The sequence below is a fragment of the Symsagittifera roscoffensis genome, unplaced genomic scaffold, assembly GCF_963678635.1.
Source record: "Symsagittifera roscoffensis unplaced genomic scaffold, txSymRosc1.1 SCAFFOLD_788, whole genome shotgun sequence".
NCBI lineage: Eukaryota > Metazoa > Xenacoelomorpha > Acoela > Convolutidae > Symsagittifera > Symsagittifera roscoffensis.
Genome location: NW_026970708.1, coordinates 1 through 6,720, shown reverse-complemented (window position 1 = coordinate 6,720; position 6,720 = coordinate 1). Strand labels below are relative to the sequence as shown.

Sequence of the window (6,720 nt, the reverse complement as noted above, 5' to 3'; positions counted from 1 at the left end):
TGATCAAAGCCTTTACCGCTACTAATTGTCGTTGCTACGAGTCGTCGCGCGCTGCGAACAGTCGCTCGTCGCTTTTTACAAGTGCTGCGAATGGTCGCTTGCGGCGAATTGTCCCATGCCGATGCTTTATCCATACAAAATTGATCCAGCAGGGGCTTGGAGATTTGCAAATGATTTCAAGGAAAAAAAGCGGGTAAGAGCAAACTGAAAATTTTCAGACTGCGGATCAGTTGCCAAACAAGGCGCGGTGAAAAAAACCAAAAGGAAAAATTCTCAGAAATTTTCTTCTTAGAAATGCTCAGAAACTTCTTAAAATGTTTCAAGTTGACTAATTTAAAAAAAAAAATGGATCACCTTGGAGTATTATTTGCTTGCTTGCTGAACAATGCAATTTAAAACGCAAAAATTTCTTACTGCGTTGCTTCATCTAGAGATTTTTCTTGATACTGGTTTTTCTCTGCCACACCTGATTTAGCTTAAAAACAAATTTATCAGATTTTATTCCCATTAATTGGATCAAAAACTAATACAACTGAACTACTTAAAGCATGACATGTTTTCATAGCACTAGAATAACTACGTAAAATACTACCGTAAAAACTATTCATACACTTAAGACTCTTAAAGCCAGGATACTTTGTATTGCTCTAAAATAACTCTAATTTAAAAAGTTCTGTCACATTTATGCAAATTGTTAATACTGTTAAACTTATGCATAGATAGTTAAAGCACGACTATAGGTAGCTAAAGCACGACGATTATTGAACTAAAACAAATTACATGATTTGAAATACTAATGTTAAAACAAAGTTTAAGGGTTCAAATAGTCATCTAAAACGAGAATGACAATGAGCTAGAGATTTGCAGCTTGGTGTTTCTAGCTTGCATAAGGCTAGCACGGTGAAATGACGCAGGCAACTATACACAGTCGAGGGCAAATAGCATTTTGACTCCGCTTTTGACATTTGAAACACCTGAAACGGACCTTTGCTTGTAAAAACAAAACATTGGCAATTATTTTTTGAGAATAAAATTTTAAAATGATTTGAGAGAAGCTTAGAGCTCTCAAATTTTTCCAGCACTAATCCATTTTGCGACTAAAACCTCCCGCTATCTGGTTTAAACATTTTTGAGACCTAGATTTTTAAACTGGTTTTCCAAACAATTTAAGAGATCAATTTTTTTCCATTTTTTTTTCTTTTTTTTTCTTATTAAAATTGATCTCTCGAGTAAAGCGACTGCTTTATTATCAAGTATATTTATCGCTTTTTGAATTTTAAGCTTTAGAACTGGTTTAGAGAAGCTGTAATTTATTGCTTAAAAAAACTAACTTTTTTTTATTAATTTCCGAAGTTGAAACCTTCTGCGGTTTTTGCAACGCATCCAGCTGCCATTGTTTTGAAGCAAGTTTTTTTTATTCAATTTTTTTGGAGTTTTTTTTTGAAAATTGAATTTTGTTTAAGCAAATATCATTTTTACCATTTACTTTTATGATAATCTCATTTAAGCAAAATCATCTAAAGAAAAACTGAAAAAAAGCTAGAACCTTTTCTATTTGGAGTCAATCTTAACACTGATAGTGAAATGTGTTGCCGGTCTTGATGAAGCATCTTGAGAAACATCGTTGGAGACCTCGGAAGCCGAGCCTCGGTTGCTTTCCCTTGAATACTCTTCGTTACTGGAAACACTTCGTGCCTCTATCACCAGCATTTGTAGCTAAAATTTTTTTGAATTGTTCAAGTGTCCGGGCCAGATTTTTCATATTTTTCTCATAAAAAGATGGCGTTGTTTTGTTCTTACGTCCATAAGCTAAGTTGAAACACCATTGGTTTAGAGATTATTAAGAGAAAATGTTTAAAAAATTCGAAAGATCTTTCTAGATTAAATAAAAGGGTTGAAAACTTTCACCACCCAGCGGAATATTAAGCCCGCGGAAAAATCAAGTCTGATTTTTTTTTCGTTCTAATGGTCAAATTTTGCAGAAGTCAAAATGATGAAATAAAAAAAACAGTTTCAAAATTTCGAAGTAAGAAAATGATTATGACAATTTACCTGTTCCTGATCGATTTTGCCCATGATAGAAGCCAGGGTGAATCCAGGGTTCCGACGAGTGACGAGGTCGGCGTCGGTAGCTTGAATACTTGGATACTGGCGCTTGGTTTTCTCTGCTTCTTGATATGTGTACATAAATTGCAAAGCAACTTTGGAAAACTCCGTAAGCGCCATGTTAATTGGCTCTGACTTTTTCATAGATTGTAGGCTCGCAGTTTTTCTTCAACTTGGTCGGGTTTGACGAATTGGTTTTGTAATTCGAGTTTTCACGAATCGAGCCGAAAAAAAGTACTTAATTTATCAATGTGTCAGTTTTCTCTAACTGACTGACAATTTAACCAATTTGAAAATAGTGGGTAGGTTTTCACTCAGGAATTTAATGGAAAGCAAAAATTTTCCCCGTATTTGTCGTTAGTGATTCACCGGTTAGACTTCAATTTGAAAGCAATCATTTTTACCGCTGAATACCAATTAACATCATCTTGACTGACAAAAACACCAATTTGACGATGTTGAATTGTTTGCACTTAGGTAATTAAGGGAAAGAAAAAAAGAAAAGACATATCAATTGATCGAGAGGAACTGGCTAGAATTGAATTTGAAAACAACCTTTTTTATGCTGAATACCAACTAAATCCTTTTGTTGACTGACGTAATCACCAATTTGGTGGTTTTTTCACGTAGGCAATTTCAAGGAAGACGTGAATATGAAACGCATTAGTTCATATAAAGACACAGGTTAATGAAAGCAATCTTTTTTACCGCTGAATATCAAGTAGTTCATCACATTTACGAGGAAATTTACCGCTAGTTTAGAAGTGGAAGGTATTTTATCGCTTAGATAATTTAAAGGTTAACTCAAATTTGTAACATTTTAGTTGATTGAGAGGCACCGGCTAATTTTTGAATTTGCACTCAAAAAACATTTTATTCATTACCATTCAATTTTAACTAACTCCTTGGGCAAATAACTTTTTCAATTTGACTTGATTGATACAAGCTTTGGTTCCCTCAAACAGAAGTTTTATTTCCAAGACTAACTAAAAAGTATCAATTGGTCGATGTCCTTTTAAATAGATGATGCCATCCATATCTTGCAAAACAATTTCTTTTGTAAGATCTTGCATTTGACCATAGCTATCTTGCAAAACCTTGCCATATTCATAGATATCTTATCAGCAGCGGCATCCTCAGTATCTTAATATCTTCAAATCTTGCTATCTGTAAGACCTTACAGGAAAGTGTGACATCTGAACTAGATTATTAGAGCAGTGTTGCAAATGATAACTGAAAATCAATTTCAATTTTCATCGAATCTGCGGGTTTTTTACCATTTTTTAACTTCAAATTATGCTTCCAATTAACAAACTAGACAATCGGAAAGTTTATTAGCGCTATCCCAACTTTTTTTTTGCTTTTCTATGATAATTTTTAACCAATCTAAAAATAACTGGTTGCAGCGCAATTAGAGCCGATTGTTCCAATACCAATGATCTAAAAAACTCAAAATCTAGGAAACAATTTTTCATAATAAAAAAAACAGTGGAATTTTTTTATTGTTTTTTTTTCTTTTTTCTGTCAACGGTTTTCATTTTTTCTGGACAAGGCTGATAAAATTTAAGACTGATATATTGTGTGGTAAAATTAACAGGTAAATTATTTGAAGATATGTTTAACTTGTAGGTCAGTCTCTAGATGAAAAACCAATCCATTTTTGTCCGAACGAACCAAAATTTTTTCTAAGTACGCCTTCGGCGCCAATATATATTCAATTTGAGGGGGAGCGCGCGCCAAAAAAAACGCAATTGTTTTGTCAACATTTTCCAAAAAGTGCCCAAAAACAGCTTTTTTGACCTGTTTTTTTTTTCAAAAATTTGCCTGCGGCGCAGAAAATATGGCCAAAACAGGGACTATTTACTGCTTTAGGAGAGCTCGGAAAATCAATTTGGTCGACCTAAAAAAAAGTCGTCAAAATTTTTGAAGTTTTTTTAAAATTCCAAACCCCCTCCAGAAAATCCTAGATCAGCCCCTGCTTTGTTTATTAATTTTCAATGCTGAGCAGCTCTGCTCTTCATAGTTACAAACAAAGTCCAATAGTTTAGTAGATTGAAAATGATAAGAGAAAACACAAAAAAGTTTGTGGGTGAAAATTAATAGTTTTGGATTTAACAGATTATGTAAAAGGTTACTTGTGTGATTGAGGCAAAACTTGAACACTTTTTCAATGCTGAAAAGTTTATATTTCCATGCTTAAGGTCAATAATTAAATAGCTTTTCAGATGAAGAGAACGTACCATAACCTTGATGAGCAATACTACATACGATGGGGCAAAAGTCGAAAAACACTCAGTTTTTTGCACATAGTTTCAATGCTTAGCACTTTTTGTTTCATGAGTTTGGGCAAAGAGTCAAAAGTTATTAAGAAGCAGATGAAGAAAACAAATGATCTATATATATATGGAGAGCAAAAAGACTATTGAGAGCATAAAGTCGGGTAATTTATGGATTTTGTGACGCATAATATGTATGATGAGACAAAATTCGGCTAAGTCTTGAATTTTTCAACGTGGTTTTTCATGAAGAGCAACTTTTGTGGTGATGTCTACTAGCAAGTCAATTTTCCTATTAAGTTTTGATTTCTATTTGTTGAGAAGGTCAGCACTGCACTTATTCATATTAAATTAATGATTTGAACCTTTGAAGTACGTTTTTAAACCATTATAAAATTGCGATCCAAGTTTTTGCATAGCTTCAAATGGCGTATCACAATCATCAACATTTTCAAGCTATTTGTAGCAAATAATATCACGAGAAAATTTGAATTTTTCAGGTTTTATTAATAGCTTGATTTGCAAATATATAGATTTCAAATAATGCAATTTCAAAACTTTGTTTGGAAAGCCTATATTTGTTCAGCTTCCATTGAATTTCTTTTTGAATTTTAATCAGAGCATTAATGATGAAAATTGACTTGAATGCAAACGCAAATGTTTGAATTGCGAAAAAAAGAAGTTAAGTTTTTTAATGCAAGGTGTCCTGTTTTTTTTTAAGTCAAAATTCTGATTGACTAAGTTGTTTAAAGAAAAAAATTTAAGTTTGATTGAATTAAGCAATTCAATGGATGAAAAAATGGAATAAATCAAATTGTTTGAAACTTGTTCATTGATTTTCAAAATTAAAAATTTTTGGGAGCAAACATTTCAAGCGATTTAATTTTTTGGTTTCCATAATTTGGTACCCCAACAAGACATTGAATCAAAGAAATTGGACTATAATTCAAATTTTTTTGATGACGTGATCTAATTAGTAAAAAAAATTTGGGGGCACGCTAATCAATAGATAAAAACATTTATCATTTCGGGTATTTTGATACCCATAAAAGGGTCCATTAAAAAAATCCAAAGCAGATTCTCAGCAAAGAAACTTGAAAAACTTCCATTTGTTTGGGTGGCGCTATTTTGTTCGCGAAAATGCCAAACTTATATAGCAAACATTCAATTTACGAAGTTTTGAGGCATTTTTTAAAATATAGAAATAGTTTTTTGAATTAGTTAGAAAGACTAAAAAACTTTCTGAGTTATCGGTTCAAGCGATGAAACTTTAGAATATTTTATTTTGTGTTGATGGCTTGATGGTTTTAAAAAAGAATATAGTTTTTGTGACGCAAGCTGCCAAAGGATTCAATTTTGAAATTGTTGCAATTATTTCAAAGTTTTGAATTATTTTGCCAAGTTTCAAAAAGCGTTTTCTCAAGGAAACTTTCAACCAATCTACTTTTAAACATTTCAGTTTGTTTCGTTGAGTCTTAAGGCTCTATAGGATAAAAACCCCAAACATTTTAATTTTTATCCACGTCCCACCAACCCATCGTGCAAATCTGATAGCAAGAGGCGCCTCGCGAATCTCTAAGGCGAGTAAAAGCCTATAAATAAGTTTGCAACTAAGTAGTTTGGTTCATTTATTCTAACTTATGTGATGATTTCTCTGAAGTTTCCGAAAAAAATGATTGAATGTTCACTGTTTTCTATATTAGAGACCCTGTTTATTTTGTGTGGTTTTTGTGACCCCTATATCACATATGTATAGCCACCAGGCAGGTAACAAAAACCTATAAATCGACCCGCTGTGTTGTCAATATTCTTTATTGCCTCTTATGTGAAAAAACTGGTGCTATTTGTAAGAAAATTTTTAGTTCCATTTATTTATACTATTTTCAATTTCGGTTTTAAACATTCGAATCTGTAACTCAGAAAAAAAATTTAAATTGACAGTGAAGACTTCTTTTACATTTGACTTTTACCTAAACAAAAAATCTCAAAGTAAATTTTCTCAAGACTACCGAAACAATTAATAAACATTCTGGAATGGCTATGCTTTTCTCTCAAGTCTTTTATGAACGGATATTCCTCCTAAAAATTCTCAACATGCGTTCACGAAGAATTTGGCTTTACGTATAAAAATTAGTCAGTCAAAAAACAAAAAATTATGAGTAATTAGGGTTTACTCCAACCCGAACCGTGATGACCCCAACCTCAGTATTCTCCTAAGTAATTCTGATGTGATCTTGTGTGATTGGCACCTAAAATAACACTAATGAAGGCCAATAATGTAGGCTAATGTAAGCCATAGATTGTAGGCAAAAAAGCCGAAGAGCCCACAAATCGAAAA

General features: G+C 32.6%; 1 long non-coding RNA gene across 1 annotated transcript; it reads right to left on the bottom strand.

Annotated features, from left to right (window-relative positions):
• Nucleotides 1–523: 523 nt before the first annotated feature.
• Nucleotides 524–2,699, bottom strand: LOC134855922 (uncharacterized). The gene is made up of 3 exons (XR_010164696.1): nt 2,053–2,699; nt 1,547–1,716; nt 524–974 (listed from the first exon to the last, which is right to left on the bottom strand). It is a non-coding gene; the product is annotated as an uncharacterized LOC134855922 (long non-coding RNA).
• Nucleotides 2,700–6,720: the final 4,021 nt, after the last annotated feature.